This window comes from Aquarana catesbeiana, linkage group LG01 (assembly GCF_042186555.1).
Source record: "Aquarana catesbeiana isolate 2022-GZ linkage group LG01, ASM4218655v1, whole genome shotgun sequence".
NCBI lineage: Eukaryota > Metazoa > Chordata > Amphibia > Anura > Ranidae > Aquarana > Aquarana catesbeiana.
In genome coordinates, this window is record NC_133324.1 from 244,855,638 (window position 1) to 244,876,363 (window position 20,726).

The window sequence follows — 20,726 nt, forward strand, 5'->3', positions numbered from 1 at the left end:
GGGACTGTATCAAATGCCTTTGCAAAATCCAGGTCCACTAAATCCACGGGCCTTCCCCTGTCTAGATGGCGGCAGCTCACTTCCTTGTAGAATGTTAACAGATTGGTCTAACAAGAGTGACCTTTCGTAAACCCATGCTGATGACTACTTAAAATATTTTTTTTCTGAGTAATTTCTTGGATATAGTCCCTTTACATCCCCTCCAATAATTTACCAACAATTGATGTTAGGCTAACTGGCCTGTAGTTCCCTGTCCTTTTTTGAATACACTTCATGTTTCAGTATTATAATTGCTGTTGTTAAATTAATCTCCTAAAAAAGAACACAATGAATATGTGAAATTTTAAATACCTGAACAATTAATAATAATTAGAGAAATACAAATCATAATCTCTGTTCAAGCCATTGGGATGCAAAGAATTTAATTGATGAATCCACCACACCTCCCTTTGTTTCAGTTTCAGAATATTTAAAATTTCACATTATTCACTGTGTTCTTTTTTAGGAAATTTAATTTAACAACAGGAATTATATTATTGGAACATGAAGGCATATTACTATTTCTCTCTATAGGAGATGGGACTACAAGTATCGTTATAGGTTTAGGATATGTTATCCATGTTCCTTTTGGTGTTTCCTGTTTTGTGTTAGTATGTACATCTGTTGAATAAACATGTTTAGCCTCGGTTCACATTGGAGCGATTTGGCATGCAATTCGATGTGTCAAATTGCATGCCAAATCGGCGGCAATTGCCGGCAATGGCACCGGCCGAATCTGTGCGACGCCGCGAACGATTCCAAAAAGTAGTTTCTGTACTACTTGTGGCGACTTCATGGTACGATTGCCATAGACCTCTGTGCAGCAACCCGCACAGAGGTCTCTGAAATCGCCCCGAAGTCGGGACTGACTCGCACGATTTCATTCCCACTGTCAGTGTGAACCTGGGCTTAGGGTTAAATGAGGATCATTTAGGTAATTGGGATACTCCTGTGTGGGTATTTAGAATGGACTTTGTGTAGAGCATATTTGCTGACCACTTGATGAAGAGCAGGGATGCTTGAAACTGTACTGCTACAATGTATGTAATTTGAACGGAACTTTATTTTGAAGTAAAGAAATTGCATTTGGAGATTTGGATCCTTCCTTTATTTGATACATTATCTACGGTGGATAATTATGAGCCCATCACTGATACGGTCTCCTTTCTTGTACTTGGACACAGGAAGATTGACTCACTAGATGGATAGATAGAGAGAGAGATCTCTATCACAAAAGTGAGTAAAACCCTCACATTTTTGTATATATTTTATTATATCTTTTCATGTGACAACACTGAAGAAATTACACTTTGCTACAATGTAACATAGTGAGTGTACAGTAGAGCTGCACGATTCTGGCCAAAATGAGAATCACGATTTTTTTGCTTAGAATAAAAAGATCACAATTCTCTCACGATTCTCGCGATGTAAAATCTTTCACATTATACTAAAAAAAAAATGGGCTAACTTTACTGGTTAGATTTTTTTTTTTTTTAATTAATTGAAGTAATTTTTTCCAAAAAAATTGCATTTGAAAGACTGCTGTGCAAATACAGTGTGACATAAAATATTGCAACAGCCACCATTTTATTCACTAGGGCATCTACCAAAAAAATTATATATGTTTGGGGGTTCTAAGTAATTTTCTAGCAAAAAAAAAAAAAAAAAAATGATTTTAACTTGAAAACAACAAATGTCAGAAAAAGGTTTAGTGTTTAAGTGGTTAAACTTTTTTCACTTACACACAAAGTCCATTCCATTGACAAATTGTTACAATGTTTATACTTCAGTTCAACTGATAAAGAATGTTTTGTTTCTTGGCAGACAGGTTTTTCTCTTCCTTTCTTTTGAGGGCTGTGGCTTCAGAAGAGCAGAGAGAATTCTTTGCATAGAAAGAATTGTGAAACACTTTAGTCAAGATTGCAATAACGATTCTTGACGATTAATCACGATAACGATTCTTGACGATTAATTGTGCAGCTCTAGTGTATAGCTTGTATAACAGTATAAATTTGTTGTCCCCTCAAAATAACTCAACATCCAGCCATTGATGTCTAAATTCCTGGCAACAAAAGTGAGTACACCCCTAAGTGAAAATATCCAAATTGGGCCCAAAGTGTCAATATTTTGTGTGGCCACCATTATTTTCCAGCACTGCCTTAACCCTCTTTGGCATGGAGTTCACCAGAACTTCACAGGTTGCTACTGGAGTACTCTTTGACGACTCCTGTTGGAATACTGCCCTGTGGCCCAGTCTCTGAAGGGAGGGGATCATGCTCTGCTTCAGTATGTCACAGTACATGTTGGCATTCACGGTTCCCTCAATGAACTGTACCTCCCCAGTGCTGGCAGCACTCATGCAGCCCCAGACCATGACACTCCAACCACCATGCTTGACTGTAGGCAAGACACACTTGTCTTTGTACTCCTCATCTGGTTGTTGCCACACACGCTTGACACCATCTGAACCAAATACGTTTATCTTGGTCTCATCAGACCTCAGGACATGGTTCCAGTAATCCATGTCCTTAGTCTGCTTGTCTTCAGCAAATTGTTTGTGGGCTTTCTTGTGCATCATCTTTAGAAGAGGCTTTCTTCTGGGACGAAGGCACGCAGACCAATTTGATGCAGTGTGCAGCGTATGGTCTGAGCACTGACAGGCCCAAACTGCAACACAAAACCAACTTATGTATTTCAAAGTGCCAACACCGAATTAAACCTGCCAGCAGCTCTGCACAGGGGATGGGACTAATCACCCCTCTGAATGAGTTCTAAGGGACCAAAAACATACGATTCTGCCCCCCAAAAAACTTTTTGTGCTTTAAAATGGTTTAAAATTACGCAGTATTATAATCTATGCTAAGAGCTTCTGCAGCAAGTTCAGTGAGGAACAAATGTCTGTTTCACAAATGACTTTGACTTTTGATATGCTACATATAGTCTCTTTATTTTAGTTTACATTCTATGCAGATTAAATGTTCAACTGTTATATACAGTACATGCTTTCTCCATTCATAGATGTATGATTTATCATGAAACTTTTTTTATATATACATATGTTTTCAACTTTCTTTTTCAGTATTTCATTTTTATTGGCATTACTGTATGTCCTTCTATGGTTTATCCCTTAAACTGAAGGGTGCATGCGTAAATCTGATTACATATCACTAATGTGGGCACAAGATAAAGCACCAAATCCCTTTGCTAAGATCTTTTGCTGTAAATAAAATAAAATAATCCTCAAACATTATATAAACCGTTTTAAATATTTAGGCTTGTTTTCATACAACCCCAATTATAAAAAAGTTGGGATGCAGTGTAAAAACAGAATGCAACAGTTTGCAAATCTCATAAAGCCATATTTTATTCACAATAGAAACTAGAAAACCTATCAAATGTTTAAACTGATAAAATATACCATTTTAAGAAAAAATGTATGTAATTTTGAAATTGATGGCAGCAACACGTCTCAAATTTGGGACAGGGATAACAAAAAGCTGGCAAAGTACAACCCTAGGTCCTAAAATGTTGGGACAGGACCATGTTTGTAACAGTGTAGCATCCCCTCTATTTTGAACAACACTCTGTAAATGTCAGGGAACTGAGACCAGTTGCTGAAGTTTTGGGAGAGGAATGTTGTCCCATTCTTGCCTGAGCATATGCTGCTGTAAAACCTGGAGGTATCTTTCATCATTGATGGTGCCTTTCCAGATGTGCAAGCTGCCCATTCCATATGCACTAATGCACCCCCATATCATCAGAGATGCAGGCTTTTGAACTGAGCGCTAATAAGCTGAAAGGTCCCTCTCCTCTATAGTCTAGAGCAGTGGTTCTCAACCTGGGGGTCAGGACCCCCTCGGGGGGTCGAATGACGACTTGTCAGGGGTCACCAAATCCTGGGCTGTTCCTGAATCCCGCACCACTCTCCCAGCCTTTTCGGGGGCCGCCTTCAGCTGGGCTGTTCCTGGAGCCCATGACCGCCCACTCAGCCTCTTCGCAGCCACCCATTCAGTTCACGGCATGGCCGGGGGGCAGAGACTAGAGGTCATCTGACTGATGAGGAATGTGAAGTGGGAGGGGCTAAAGGAGACCCTATCTCCTGATTTCTGCATAGGTGTCACTGCTGTGAGACACCACAAAGTCGGAGACATAGTGAGTAACACTACCTGTGATTATAGTTGCCATTAAAAGTCCCCACTACAGTTCTCAGATCAGCAGATGACCTTGATCAAGAGCACCCAAGTTGGCTGATCAGAACTCCCCCCAGCACCGCCACTGATCTCACCCCCCACCAGCACTGGTACTCATCCCAACTCCCCACCAGCACTGCCACTCATCCCATCCCCCCCCCACCAAGGAGTAAGAAAAGGAATACATTTAGAGAATATATGGAAGGGAGAGGAAAAGAGGGGGAGGAACAAAGAAAAAGAGAGAGAAAGAATAAGCAAAACAAGAAAGAAGGCTAGAGAGAGCGGGATGGGGGGGGGGGGGGGGGAAGAGAAATTAGGATGGAGAGAGATAAAAGGGAAAGAAAGGAGAACAAAGAGAAACAGTGGTACAGCCTAAAATGTACCATAAGGGGTTTTAATACTGTACGAGTGGAAGGGACTCGGGGAGCGCTAAATGTTCATGGGTTAGGGGCGCAAATGTCTTACCTTGGGTGCTGACAACGCTAAGAAAATAATTTTACTTGTAGGGGTCCCCACAACTTGGGAAATTTTATCAAGGGGTCACGGCACTAGAAGGTTGAGAACCACTGGTCTAGAGGATGCCGGCACTCATGGTTACCAAAATGAATATCAAAATTAGAGTCCTCTGACCATTGAACAGTTTTCCACTTTGCAACAGACCATTTTAAATGATCTTTGGCCCAGAGAAGACAACAGAGTTTCTGGATCAGATGTTGGGGCTTTAACTTGCATATTTGGATGGCATGGTGAATTGTGTTCACAGATAGTGATTTTTGGAAGTATTCCTGAGCCCATGCAGTTATGTTCATCCCAGAATCATGCCATCTGAGGGCCCGAAGATTAGGAGCATCCAATATTGTGTTTCGGTCTTGTCTCTTGCGCATAGAAATTTCTCCAGATTCTCTGAATCTTCTGATGATATTATGTACTGCCACAGAGTCCGCCTCTGTCTGCCAGCTCAGCGGGAGATCTCTCCGTTGATCTCCGGTGAGCCAGCGGATGACTGGTCCCCCTCTGCTCACTAAGCAGGGAGGGGCTTGTCGAGCGCCGCTGGTCGCTATGGAGAAATCGGACGAAAACGGACAGCATGTCCATTTTCGTCAGATCTGATCCAATCCGCCAGGGACGGATGTGAGCGTAGGGCCATCCGTCTGATTTTGGCGAATTGGACCGGGTCGGATGTCAGCGGACATGTCGCCGCTGACATCTGTCGCTCCATAACCTTACATGGAGCGCCCGTTCAGGTCCGCCGACAAAACTGACAGGCGGACCTGAATGGTCTGTTCGTGTGACAGGGGCCTAAGATAAAAAAAACCTTCCGAGTCTACAGCCACTTTAACAGTTAACAGGAGGTACTTGCTGCTTTTGGGCTGCGATGTGTAATGTCTTTAAAGTGTATGTAAATCCTAACAATGAGCTTATCCTGTTCTTCCCCTTTTGGCTTGTTACATTTTCAATTGAACAAATGTGGCTAATATCCATTCAATAAATGATGAGAAAAAAAATCCTGTCCAAGGGGGACAGTGCTGCTCCTCCATAGATATAAAATAGGGGGGGGGGGGGGGGGAGAGTTAGTCACCACTTATAAGAACTGGTAAATTGCAATGTGTTAATTTTTTGTTTTTTGGATTACATGAACTTTAGTTTCACAGTCTGGGGAACAACATTGTAATATGATGGTCCTGATCATATAGGATGATTTCAAAGGAAAGAGTGTGCAGTGCTCTACGTTTTATGTAGTTAGGATTTATAACAAGAATCGTTTAACAGAATAGAGAACAGCACATGCTCTGCACATGAAAGTGAGCTAATGAAGCCCCTTATGCCCTTAGTAATTTAGCTTCCTTTCCGTTTCTGCATGTCCATATTACACATTCATGTGCACAAAGCCAGGACTTTGCTAATGAAAAAGAGACAGTGCCTAATGATACTATGGCACGACATCTGTACTCTGGCAAGTCCACTGTGCCCAGAAAATGATAGTATACATCTGTGCACATAATGATGTATTGCTTTGTATCACTTTCTGGCATGCTCCTTACTGCCCCTGTTTTGGCTAGTTGGGTGAGATGTAAAAAAAAAGGCATTTTCTTGTGTAACGGGATATGGGCAGAATTTGGACACAAGTGCACAGCTTAGATGTAAAACTTTCAGTTGTAAGAAGCTGCAGAGTTTGTAATATGAATTGTGTTTTCCTTCCTCCTAAATTAACCTGAAATAAACTTGAAACATCAAAACTAATGGAACTGATGTATTTCAGGCACCTTAAGCCTCCAGTCACACTTGGGTGTTTTTCAGCATGTTTCCCTACACATGACTGAGCTTAACATGAAAAAGTCTATTCTTTCTAAATGTCCCTGTTCACATTTGTATGCTCAGGCACCCTATACTCTACGCCCAAAAAAGTATGTGAGAGATTTTTTTCAACATACTCGGGTATTTTTGCCCCCCCATAGACTTCAATAGATGTGCCTGTAAACACACAACATGTACATTAGCACCTGAAAAACCCTTCTTTTCCCCTAGAACTTCCTTTTGTCTAACCCAGAGCATGCAAAAACATTTGCAAAAATCACCTTAGCATGGCACAGACAGCTACATAATAGCTTGATAAGGGTTTTACCTTTTCCTGCTCCATCCAAAGCTTTTTTTTTTTTTTTTTTTTTTTTTTTTTTTTTTAAAGCTTTACATACACTTAAAGTTCATCTGCATCCAGCCTGTCACTGCAGACCCCCCCAAAAAATGCAAATACTGACTTTCAGGAAGAACCTTTTATAGGGCTTGGCACTCGCCCCATGTCAGTGTCTGCTCCATACCCAGAAGTACCAGGATTTACATGGGACATAATGGAGGAGGGAAGAGGTGGGTGACACTGTCGAGGTAAGAGCAGGCACCTCATCATAATGGCTCTATTGCTTTCCTTGCTTCAAGCTAATTATAGGCTTTCTTTCGTTTTCAAAATACTTGATTTTTTTGAAGTTTCTAATGGAAAGTTACATAATAACTGTTAATCTGTATATGTGGTTCTTGCTGTGGAAGGTAACTGTAGTGTAGTAGCCTCCATGGAAAGCTTGTTGTGTCCTGGCCTCCGTGGAGAGCTTGTTGTGTCCTGGCCTTCGTGGAAAGCTTGTTGTGTCCTGGCCTCCGATGAAAGCTTGTTGTGTCCTGGCCTTTGAGGAAAGTTGTTGTGTTCTGGCCTCCAAGAAAAATGTGTGGTGCTAGATTAGCCAACATGTTAATCTTTCATTCAGTATAAAAAACAAAGAAATATAGACTGATGATAAATAGGTTTTCAAAAATTACATTGCCTTGAAAAGTATTCATACCCCCAACACAAAGTGGCACATAATTGTGAAGTGGAAAGAAAATGATAAATGGTGTTCAAAATAAATCTCTGAAAAGTGTGGCATGCATTTGTATTCAGCCCCCTTTACTCTGATACCTCTAACTAAAATCTAGTGGAACCAATTGCCTTCAGAAGTCATTTAATTAGTAAATAGACTCCACCTGTGTGTAATTCAATCTCAGTATAAATACAGCTGTTCTGTGAACCTCTTAGGTTTGTTAGAGAACCTTAGTGAACAAACTGCATCATGAATGCCAAGGAACACATCAGACAGGTCAGGGATAAAGTTGTGGAGAAGTTGAAAGCAGGGTTAGGTTCTAAAAAAAAATCCCAAGCTCTGAACATCTCACCATCACCTGAAAATGGAAAGAGTATGGCACATCTGGAAACCTACCAAGACATGGCCGTCCACCTAAACTGACAGGCCAGGCAAGGAGAGCATTAATCAGAGAAGCAGCCAAGAGGTCCATATTAACTCTGGGGGGGGCTGCAGAGATCCCCAGCTCAGGTAGGAGAATCTGTCCACAGGACAACAATTAGTCGTGTACGCCACAGATCTGGCCTTTATAGAAAAGTGGCAAGAAGAAAGCCATTGTTGAAAGAAAACCATAAGTTGTCCCATTTGCAGTTTGCGAGAAGCCATGTGGGGGACACAAACAAGTGCTCTGGTCAGAAGAGACCAAATTTGAACTTTTTGGCCTAAAAGCAAAATGCTATGTGTGTCGGAAAACACTACACCATGAACACATCATCCCCACCGTGAAACATGGCATTAGCAACATCATATTGTGGGGATGCTTTTCTTCAGCAGGGACAGGAAAGCTGGTCAGAGTTAATGGGAAGAGGGATGGAGCGAAATATAGGGCAATCTTAATAGAAAACCTGTTAGTGTCTGCAAAAGACTTGAGACTGGGGCGGAGATTCACCTTTAGAGCAGGACAACAACCCTAAACATCCAGCCAGAACTGATGGATTATACAACTGCTATAGTGAATACTGTAAAATAGCACTATAATAGTGTAACCAATCAATGTTCCAAAATACCATAAAGTGTAAAGTATAGAAACAAGGTGCAAAAAAGTCTTTCTGTGCTTTGTGCTCCCAGGATGTTTCCTGTGTGTTCCACCACGTGAAAAGATGTAATCTCTCCGCACTCACCAGATGTTGGGGAATCCCTTACTGTATAGTAAGGAAAGTCAGCTAGGCTTGTAGGTCTTTCTGGGGGACCTATCCCACTATGATGTCTTCTGGTGGCTCCCACAGGCCTAGACTCCCTCCTGTTGCAATCCCAGGGGTCCAAAACTTTTTTTATGCAGGAAGAAAATGAATGGAGAGGAAGTCCCTCATAGTGTAAAATCCTTTTATGTTTATTCTTATGGGTGTTTACAAGGTAAAAAAACAATGATAGAAAATCATCTAAAAAGTGCCACTATTTGAAATAAAACAGCCCTTTGTGTACTTGGAGAGATGAACGCTGCCTGTTAGCTGGTATGCGTTCCACTCTCTGGGCTGGAAGTGACGGAGCATCGGGTTGACACGTTTTGTCATCAGCAAGTGACGTTATCAAAAGCAGGGGTATGAATACTTTTTCAAGGCACCGTATATTGTTGTGCTGATCACCTCTTACATGTGAAATTCTTACGAACCAGCTAGCAAAAACCATGAGGTTGCTCAGCGTATCAGCAACCCACAAAGTAAATCTAAAGAAAGAAAAACAAATAAGAAATACATACCATATGTAGAAAAATATCATCTTTTTTTTATTACAGAGACCATGACAATATAAAAAAAATGGGGAGAATCCCCCACCCCACACACACATTTTATAAAAGCACTTGGTTGTGGACCTGGATGCATATAAAATAAACAATGCAATGCAAAAAAGTATCTGTAGAAAAGTGACTGTACAACCAGTATGATGAGAATAAGCATTCTGGAGTCTTATGCCGGCCATACACGGTTCGAATTTTGTAGGAATTTTCTTTCGAAAATCGTATGAAAGAATTTTCGTACGAATTTCGCACCATTAGTGGGCTGCAACAACGGCCGATTTTCGTGCGGCAATCAAATTTGAGGAATCGGACATGTTGGAAATTTTTAGAAAAACGAACGATTTTCTAATCAATGATGGGAGAATCATGCAAGAAATGTAATAAGAAAAGAAAATTTACGGAGAGAAAAGAAGATTCCCGGGCACGAAAATTCTTTTTTGTAGCAGCATGCGGTGAAATTGAAGGCTTGGTCGGCCGAATTTCGAAAATCAATGGTGGCATCATCGGATCATAAAAAAAAAAAAACGAACTTTCTGATTTTGAAAAGAAAATTTGTTCGAAATTCGACCGTGTATGGCGTGCTTTACCCACTTCATCAGGAGAAGGGAAACCACCATACTGATTTCTAAGGCTGATTCAGTTCACAAATGTATTGCAATGCAAAAAGAATCTAATTAACAATTTACATTATAGTATAGTCACATAATGCACAATCATTCATCGGTCAGCAAAACTGGGGAGCACCCCATATGAGAGAAGTCTGCATGTTATTGCACAGCTGCCTCTTCTAATGTACCTCAATGGTTCACTGTAGGCGGCAGCAGTGGGCCCGAGAGTGTCATTACATAGGCTGTGAACACAGTGCTGTCATGTGTGTGAAGCCTAAAGGTGAACAATCAATATCGGATTAGGTAATACAAAAATAGAAAGACTGTTTGTTATGGACTGATATGGTACTCGTCATGATGGGTTGGTCACAAACTGCTTATTGTTGCTCAGGGAGGAAATGTTTTTTCTGGTAATATCTGGTCAAATGATACTGCAGAATAGACATGTACTTAATGATATTTGGATACTTTTTTTTTTTTTTTTTCTTCTGTCACATAGTTTGATAACGAAAATAGAAATGACACAACTCAGAGTATCTCATTCCAGTTGCAGAGCCTTGTATAAGTGGGCCCATTCCTGCCTGTCTCTTTCCAGTACATGCTATGTATTTAGAGCACACAACTATGCACTTCAAAGACTGAAATAAACCCTACATAGTGAGAAGAATAATTGTGAGGGGCGTGCCCTGAATCTGTCTCTCTACTTTTGTCACAGCCTGGCCATTAGGACTTGAGGTACAGTAATTGCTTGAAATCACCAGCTGCAATATAAATATCACAGAGCTGCATGTAATCAGCTTAGCTGCGTAGGAAGAGGAGATTGGAGATGAGGGAAGTCAGTGGATGAGAAAGGAAACTACAGAAGCAGTTTCATCAAATGTGAAGACTGTGGGGAAGATAAGCCTCAGCAGCAGAGGCATGGAGTCAGCCTGTCACACTGTGGTCTATCTATGTATATCCATATACATACACTTATCTGTGTAGGATAGGGTGCAGCCAGGGTAGCCAAAACTTTTCTCGAAACAAACTTCCCTAGATGCTTCTACATTTTATGAATTCAAAAACCTGTCATTCTTAATTTGTATCTAAGCCCAGAACACACAAATTTGTAGATATTGCAGCTATTCAATGGGATGTTTTCAGGCTTTTTTTCCATGTATATTTACTTGGTGAGTCAGACAGCAACGTACTTCCTATCTTGGTATCTCCATTCCACTGGAGGAGCTACGGAGACACCCTTGGACAACAGCATTGCCAATCTGGGGAGATGGTAGTGCTAGATTTACTAAGCCGATGTAATTGGCCTGACTAACAAATTTTATCTGAACCTCATCAAACACTTTTTTTAAGTGGCTGGAAAGGTAGAAGTTTTTTGCCCTAATGCATTCTTTGCATTAAGGTAAAACACCTTCTGTGTTCAACTCCCCTGCTCCCCTAAATACTACCTGAGCCCAATCTTGATCCAGCGCTGTGCCTGAAAGCAGCGGCTCTCTGCTCTCACTCATCACTGGACATGGAGGCAGCAGTAGAAATTAATCACATCCTGTGAGGAGGTAGCGGAGGACTGGGTCGAGACGCACTCTGCGTCTATGGACACACAAAGTGTGGCTCGGAATAGAGCCCCCACAAATGAACACATAGCAAGCAGCTTGAGGGGAGGAGTGTCAGCAGGGGACCCTAGAAGAGTTGGATCAAGGCTGCTCTGTGCAAAACCATTGCACAGAGCAGGTAAGTATGACGTTATTTAAAAAAATTACATTTGCAATCACTTTAAAGGGGTTGTAAATGCAGAAGGTTTTTTTTATCTTAATGCATTCTACGCATTAAGATAAAAAACCTTCTGTGTGCAGCAGCTGCGCCCCAGCACCTCTAATACTTACCTGAGCCCCATCTCTCTCCAGCGAAGTTCATGAATCCCTCGGCCATCTGGGACTCTCCCTCCTGATTGGCTGAGACACAACAGCGGTGCTTTGCTCCCACTGCTGTCAGTCAGTCAGTTAGCCAATCAGGAGAGAGAGTGACAGGCCGAACCTCAGCTTTGTGTCTGAATGGACACACAGAGCTGCAGCTCGGCTCAGATGCCCCCATAGCAAGCTGCTTGCTGTGGGGGCACTCAACGAGAGGGAGAGGCCAGGAGCAGCGAAGAGGGACCCGAGAAGAGGAGGATCCAGGCGGCTCTGTGCAAATCCACTTCACAGAGAAGGTAAGTATTACATGTTTGTTTTTGTTTTTTTGTTTTGTTTTTTAAACAAGGCTTTACAATCGCTTTAAGCTTTTGGAGTTATAGTATTTGCCTTTTAAGGTTTAACATAAAAGCTGACCATTGTAATCACCCGTATCGGCGTTAAATGGTTAGTCTCAACCTTCTAACAGCCACTTCTGTTGGAAACCTGAAAGTAATGCCTCGTTTCCACTGAGCGGTTCGGTTCCGTTTGGTACGGTGCGCTATTTTGAGTGTTTCAAATATAAAAGTGGCCCATACAACCGAACCGCACCATTCTGGGTCCTGATGTGGGGCCATAGAAAATGGTACGGTTCAGTTAGGGCGGAGCTACGATACATTTCACTGATTGGCGAACGTGTGATGCCATGCTAGGCATTTTTTCTAAACCCACGTATGGCCCCTGGCGGTCCCACTTGCAGTGGAAACGCTCACCTGAGTAGGCCGGACCATTCTAGGCCTTCCAAACTGTACCAACCCAAACTGATCCGCTCAGTGGAAACGAGGCATAAGTTAACAAATAAAATAACACTCACTAGCTGGATCAACAGGTGAAAAAAAGCCTAATAAAAAGAAAAATACAGCCGCCACATCTAAGAATTGGTGAAATCTAAGGTCCCACAGACTCTGTCAGCCGGCGACCCGCGATCGCTCTGTACAGAGGCAGAACGGGAGAACTGCCTATGTAAACAAGGCGATTCCCCGTTCTGCCTAATGACATGTTGGAGATCTTCTGTTCCTAGTGATCAGGAACAGTGATCTCTGTCATGTCTCAGTAAGCCCATCCCCCTACAGTTAGAACACATCTAGGGAACACACCTAACCCCTTGATCGCCCCCTAGTGTTAACCCCTTCCCCGCAAGTGTCATTTTATAGCACTGATCAATGTAATGTCACTGGTCCCCAAAAAGTGTCATTTGGGGTCAGATTTGTCTGCCGCAATGCCCCACTAAAAATCGCAGATCGCCGCCATTATCAGTAAAAACAATTTAAAAAAGTCTCTAAATCTATCTCGTAGTTTGAAGATGTAATAACTTTTGCGCAAACCAATCAATACACCTATTGCAATTTATTTATTTCTTTTTTTTTTACCAAAAATATGTAGAAGAATATATATCGGCCTAAACTGATGAATACATTCGTTGTTTTATATATTTTTCCTTTTGGATATGTTTCAAAATTGTTGGTATTTTTTTGTTTATAGCATAAAAAATAAAAGCCGCACAGGTGGTGGTCAAATACCACCAAAAGAAAGCTCTATTTGTGAGTAAAAAAGGACGTTAATTTTGTTTGGGTACAGTGTCGCACGACCGCGCAATTGTCAGTTAAATTGACGCAGTGCCGTATCGCAAAAATGGCCTGGTCATTAAAGCGGAGTTCCACACAAAAATGGAACTTCCGCTTTTCGGAACCTTCCCCCCCTCCGGTGTCACATTTGGCACCTTTCAGGGGGGAGGGGGGTGCAGATATCTGTCTAAGACAGGTATTTGCACCCACTTCTGGCATAGACTCCCATGGGAGTCTATGCCTCTTCCCGTCCCCACCGCGCTGTCTGCTGGGAACACACAGCTCCCAGGAGAGAGCGGGGACCACTTGGGACGCGCAGCGCGACTCGCGCATGTGCAGTAGGGAACCGGGAAGTGAAGCCGCAACGCTTCACTTCCTGATTCCCTCACCTAGGATGGTGGCGGCAGCTGCTGAGAACTGAGCGGGTTCTCGGCGTCCCCTGCCGACATCGCTGGACCCTGGGACAGGTAAGTGGCCATGTATTAAAAATCAGCAGCTGCAGTATTTGTAGCTGCTGGCTTTTAATATTTTTTTTTTTTTTTTTGGGCGGTGTGGGTGAACCCCCGCTTTAAGAGAGCAAATCCTTCCGGGGCTGAAGTGGTTAAAGACAAAAAGGTTTATTCTTTTAGGGTATGGCTAAGGCACAATCACCACTTCTAGATGTTTCTAGCAAATCTTCGCTTTTTGAGTTCGGTACAGTTTTAAAGATAATGTGATGATTTAAATACATTTTCTATACCTATATTCTATACCTATTTTAGGACTGAAAATAACTGCTATTTTTACTTGTGTAAATATAAAATATGTATAAATATTTCATGTTTATCACTTTTACCACCACTTTTTTCTCTGGTCGACTTATGCTGTGAATAGATCTGAGCTGGGAGATCTGCTATTGTGCATGTACATAAATGAAAGTGAGAGCAGGACAACACTCCCCCCTCCTTCCTTATCAGAGAGAAGTCAACAGTAGTACAGGCAGTACTGAACGTGGTCTACAAACTGTCATGTGCCCTGTAATAAATGTTATTTAAAACTAGACATAAAATGAAAAATGTGATATAAAAGATTAGTCTGATTAATCTGTAGACTTAAAAAAAAACACACAAGGCGCCTTTTAGAGCCATCAATTTATTTCTAGTTTTGGATAGAGTTTGAAAGCGTAAGCTTCCCTGCCAGGTTTTTACGTCTGTCTGTCACTTCTTGTCCCTGTGACCCCACTTTTCCAAAAATATGTTCTTTGTCCTTATTTTTTTTTAAATCTGTATTTGTAGTTCTGTCCATCCAATTTTGAGAGTTATACCTAGTACACGCGATCAGAAAATCAGCTGAAAAATACCACCAACCAATCGTATAATAATCTGATCACTCGTACACAAATTTCAAGAGCCGATCACGACAGTTCATGCAAAATTATCCGAAGGGACAAAGTTTTCTCGTACGATATCAGAACGAATGATTTTCGTTTAATCAGTACAGTATTCGTCTGAAAAAAAAAAAATCTGACAACTAATTATTCATGAATATATATCTTCATGAAATATTTGTCCTTTTTTTTTCCACACAAATAGAGATTTCTTTTGGTGGTATTTAATCAATTTAGTTATTTATTCATGAATATATATCTGCATTATTTATGTATTTTTATATCTGCGTGGAGTTCAGCTTTATATGATGGTTATGACTAGGCACTTTCTAAGCATGAATCGCATCAACAGTTTGCCCCCCATTTCTGATTTATGGAGTGTTTTGTTTTTATGGAAATTATCAAAAAAGGTGGAATATTTGCGTGCAGCTATATGGAGTTTTTTTGCTACATTTAATTGATAGGAGTTGAATGATATACAGTGGCTCCAGGTTTTGGACTGTATTTCTATAGTTGGTTATTAGAGGGCAGTTTAATCACATCTTACTTGTCACAAAATCCCTCTTTGAGACATTTGGCAACTTTATTTATGGGTAGTACGTACCTTTTCCAGAAGGTACTTGCTCCCCACTTTCTCAATCCTCACCTAAACAAGGATGACATAACCTTAGTCCACCTTCCCTCTGCCTGGAGCCTCCAGGGATACACATCCCAAGAGGCTACAGGATCTTTTTCTGCATGCGCAGTAGGGTACTGGCTGTGAGTCATCAGGAAGTCACAGCTGGCGCCTGATTTTAACCACTTGACCACTGGGCACTTAAACCCCCTTCCTAACCAGACCAATTTTCAGCTTTCGGTGCTCTCACACTTTGAATGACAATTACTCAGTCATGCAACACTGTACCCATTTGAAATATTTGTCTTTTTTTTCCACACAAATAGAGATTTCTTTTGGTGGTATTTAATCACCACTGGGTTTTTTTTTTTTTTTTGCGCTATAAATCAAAAAAGACTGAAAATTTGGGTAAAAAAAAAAATTCTTTGTTTCTGTTAAAATTTATTGCAGAGTGTTGGCGAGTATTGGCAGAGTATGGGCACTGAGCAGTGCTGTGGGCTGGATCTGTAGTGCCCACAGCGCTGCAAACAATCTCTCCCCCTCTCCTCTCACACTGTACCGATCGGTACAGAGAGGGGAGGGAGGAACCGGCGTCATGACATGACAGCGATTTGTTTACAAGTTTTGCTCCGTTATTTGACGGAGCGATCACGTGGTAAACGGCCGCTATTAGCTGATGTGGACCTGGCGGTCACAGATGTTCCCAGGTGCGTGCCCCAGGGGGCGCACAGGAGCGTGATTCTGTGAGGACGTCCATGCACGCCCACCCAGAATAAGCCAACTGCGCTGTGGCGGTCTTTCGGCTATGGCCCGGTCGGCATGTGGTTAAGATGGCTCAAGAAACTGTCAAGGCTTTGGGTTCTCAAATAACAGCGTTGGACTTTTTGGCCTGGCAAGTACTTGTAGCTGCCTACTTTTAGCCTCGGTTCGCACTGTGAATCGCACAGGAACCGCACATCATTCCTGTTCAATTCACATGCGATGCAGTGCGGTGTGATTTGAGCTCAATAATTTTGGGGTTGTGCATGCAACAATTTTGGAACTGCACTGCAACCAGATGGCATTGTACTTTTTTACCAATGGATCTGATGACAGCAAATGCACCTCGTTTATGACCTGTGTTTGGGGTGACGGCAAGATTGCACTGACACCCGTAGAAGAACGCAAGGGCAGTGTGAATTGAATGTTGTGCAGGGAACCCGAATGGATTGCGGCCTTTCCCGCTTCGCATTAGTGTGAACCGAGGCTTACCTTTTTCAGAACAGGAGAAAGTTCCTTTTAAGGAGTGATAAAACGTCATTTTTCCAAATGTTGTTCACTTATAGTGGAAGACCAAGACCCTGAAGCTGTATATTCGATGACTTAACAAAAGTTCATTTTGAGACTAATGTAATTTACAAATGAAAGCAATGTTAACTATTAGAAAATAATTTGTTCTATAAAAAATACCCATCTTTCTATTTTTCCACCTTGCTATGAATTTTCTCATCGCTGCGGTCAAGAATGAACATTCAAAAATCAAACATTCTTGAATCTAAAGTTTTTGAATTAAACATTTTGTACAACAGGCATCTAATGTTCTTGTAATAAAAATAATATAGTGGTCATATACAGTACATGGCCTTTATCAGGTTTTAACAGCACCCACATTGGGAGCTGTTTATTACTCTCTTTCAGCAATGTTAATGAAGCTAACACTTGAAAAATTTTAATATAAAATATGGTCAGTTGTACTTGTCCCAGCACTTTTTAGCCATATCTTAGTTCATAATAAGACATAAAATTTGCTTGCAATGCACTTTTAGAGCCTATTCTAGAATAATCCTCCTTAATACTTGAAGGTTTATAAGGCAGAATCACAGATTCCCTGAGCTTAAGCTGGCCAAAGATAGATGGAAATCCAGGCCGTTCAGCAGGGACTGGCCAATTTTTGATCCATCTATGGCCATTCCCACTCAAGAGAATTTAATCTAATGATCTCCAACAGGAAGGTTGGAAAATTTTCATTCGATCAGCTCCAGCAACCAATTGGCTGCAGGGCTGATAAATGTATCTTGACAGTGGAGGGGATCTCCGCTGTCAGATTACAGTAGCACTGCAAGGAGAATTCCTCCATTCATTGGCCCAGTGGCTGATAAAAGGGAAACATTATTTATGACCAGCCTTACACACTGATCATAAATTCTAAATCTGTTGTTAAAATAGAGGTGGGAGGTCAGTAATCCTTGTTGGGACTCATGTCAACGGGCGTTTTTTTTTTTCCTGCATTTGTCATGTATTTGTAACCCACGTCAAATGCAGGTCAACAAAATCGCATGAGATATATATATATATATATATATATACATCGCAGTTCAGTGACTGCATTGGACCTACTTTGTGTTGCACTTCATTTCTTTGGGAGCAGCATGTCCTCTTGAGGTGTTTTTGAACTGCTAGCAAAGGTCAAATGCAACCTTTGCTGTTCAAACATATTTGCCATTCAAACGCTTGCATTTGAATAGCAAACATGGCATTTGAAAAGAATGTCTGTCAACATGAGCCTCTAGTGAAACTGCCGGAACATCATAATGTTATTATTCTAGGTGCATTTGAAAGGTACTGAATAAGGTCTTTGAAGATGCACCAGAGGGCCTTCAAAGGTTACATTAATGCATGTGTTTAGGAGCCTATTGTAGGTGAGCCCTTACCTCCCTCTTACTACAAGGAATACTTCATTTTATTGTATTGCATACCACTTCCAGATTGTGGTCACAATTAAATGTTAAAAAACTTTATTTATGGCTTAAAATAAAGTGTTTGAGCAAGTATAACTAGAAACAAACCACTTTTATTTATTTATTTTTTTGATAGTGGATAGGGATTGAAACACCTGTCAAGCTCGGGAGAATTTCCCTCAATTCTTCTTTTTTACCATCATCACTGGGAGTGAGAGTGAAATAAAATCCCAAATTTTGGGTTGTTACTAGAACAAGAATAAAGGGGAAATCTTCCTGTGAGGACTAGTTCTGTTGACCCTGGTGAGAACTAGGGATTCCCTCACATTGGAGGGATTTCCTCTCACTTCTGTAGTAGCTGTGGGACTGGAAGTAAAGGGAAAGGTCTCCAGTGGGACACAGCAAAAAAAAAAAAAAAAAAGACAGGGGTTATATGACCCTTCCTTACGCAATCCAAAATGGGGGGGAAAAAAAGGTTTTGCCTTTAGTTCTACTTTAAAGTAGATTTCTCAGTAGGTCTCAGTGGAATGATGACCTCTATGGTAACAGAAGTGCGGAAGTGATCATTATAATAAAGCTCAACACATAGATCTTAAATATATTGGCATGAACATATTTTAGTCTAAAGACTGTCATACACAGCTCAAATTTCTTCCGATAGCTGCTAAATTGGCTGAAATTTGTCTTGGCTTGATAAAAGTCAGTCATTTAATTAACTTTTGTCGAAGGAACCGCGTGGAAATTTGTTGGCCGAACAGTGACTACATCCAACCAGGTGCGGGCACTGTTCAGATATTCTGACAGCCGCAAGTACTGGCTGTCAGAATAAACTAATCGGCAGGATATATTTGACCATTCACGCTGTTCAGTGCGGATGGAGGAATCTTCTGTATTTCTTTTGTTCAGCATGGAGGCTGAACAAAAGAAATCTAATTGTGTGTGGCCAGATTTAGTTAGGGCTGAGCAACCCACAGGTTGCCAGCTGCTGATAGACTACAAGTCCAGATGCATCATACTAGCTGCCAGTTTTTAGTGCATGCTGGGGTTTAGAGTAGACCTACATTGGTGTAGAAGAAAATATTTAGATGCTGTCTGTTTATGTAATGCATGTTTTCCTCACATTGAGCAGTGTAGGAAAAGGTGTTCCCTCTGGTGCAATGCTTTGATGGCCTCCTGTGTTCAGCCGAGTAGTTAAATAGCAGCATTCCATGCCCATCTGCTATTAGTCACTGTGTCCACAAGCTCTACGTTTCTATCACGGGTACAGGATGTGTGTGTGATGGCTGCTTTGTAACTCTACCATATCCCTGCATCTTCTTCAGCCTCTACTCTCTTCTCCATGGCAACTTAGTTCTATGCTCTTTCAGGAGATGAGAGAAATTAATCTGCTTTTTTTTTTTTTCTTTGTGGCTTTCTTCATTCTCTGTCTCTATTTTTGAGCATGGCTCTTGCATCCTCAGTGGCATGCATGGTTCGTTATGCTTCTCACGCCTACTAAGCAAGAGAGTCAAGGATGGCAAGTGATGACGATGAAGCCTGCAGTGAAGGACTGGTGCATCCCGTGTGGGGTATTAGCTTGACAAACACAAGGTAATGCATTGCAAACCTCAGGTTAGGTGTGCTTGTTGTTAAATTAGCAGCCTCCCATCTTCTCTCGGCATAGTGAATGAAATCCCTGTGGAATAAGGGGTGGCCTGTGAAAAAATGTGCAGCATCTATTTGTCATATCTGTCTTTTGTCTTCATCTTGCTAGCTGGTTTACTTGAAACCTTAACCCTTACCCTTCTGCTGCGGATGGTTTCTTTATGTTTAGTCTCCGCCGGCCATTTCGTTTTAAGCATTGCAGTGAATGATTAAGTTACATGTGCTTCGTTGCTCTGAATCAGCAGACTGGAGCCTTCTGTGCTACCAGCACAGCAAGCTTTAGGCCTCTGGACCAGCTTCAGGGCTCCTTAAAGTCCATCACAGTGAGTATGTTAAGCGTATTCAGTAGCTCAAAGAGCAATATGCAGAACAGTCAGGAAACTGAAATCTGATTAGTCGATCAGGATTACTGTTCACTGCACATAATCTCTTCTGTTTGCAAAGCATAACTGAATAGGTGTCTTCTATTGGTACATGCCACCCCAAGGTGCCTTATACGAAGGTAATTAACATGCACATACTGTAGTTTGTCATAAGACTTAAGATTACCATTGTTATATATTTCGTAACACTGGCTTATATGTATTCAAATTTGAGGTCTGTCTGTTTTCAGCATATTTTGTTTTGCTGAAGTGCAGTAGACACCTGAATCTCCAGGCTAAACATCCAAAAGTCTATGTATTTAGATGGTGGCTGTCAACATATCAGTGCTTAGACACCTATAGCTCGACGCCTGATGATCCAAAAGCTACATGAAATTGAGGCAAAATTGACCATTTTGGCTATATTGACTTAATGGGAATTCCTCAAATGTGTGAATCAAGCATTCTCTGATGCATTTTCTCAAGCCTGTAAGACAGCCATTCTCAACCAGGGTTCCTCCAGAGGTTGCTAGGGGTTCCTTGAGCTGTGGCTGATGA

General features: G+C 41.4%; 1 protein-coding gene across 10 annotated transcripts in view; it reads left to right on the plus strand.

The window, feature by feature from the left end:
* PITPNM2 (phosphatidylinositol transfer protein membrane associated 2) overlaps positions 1 to 20,726 on the plus strand; it is a 466,805-nt gene that overhangs the window by 111,047 nt on the left and 335,032 nt on the right. The window contains exon 1 of one of the 10 annotated variants that reach the window (XM_073627331.1): positions 19,409 to 19,752. The exons of the other annotated variants lie outside the window; for them this stretch is intronic. The gene's annotated coding sequence lies outside the window, so the exon portion shown is untranslated. Of the gene's footprint in view, positions 1 to 19,408; positions 19,753 to 20,726 lie in introns of those variants that run through there. 10 annotated transcript variants of the gene reach the window in all.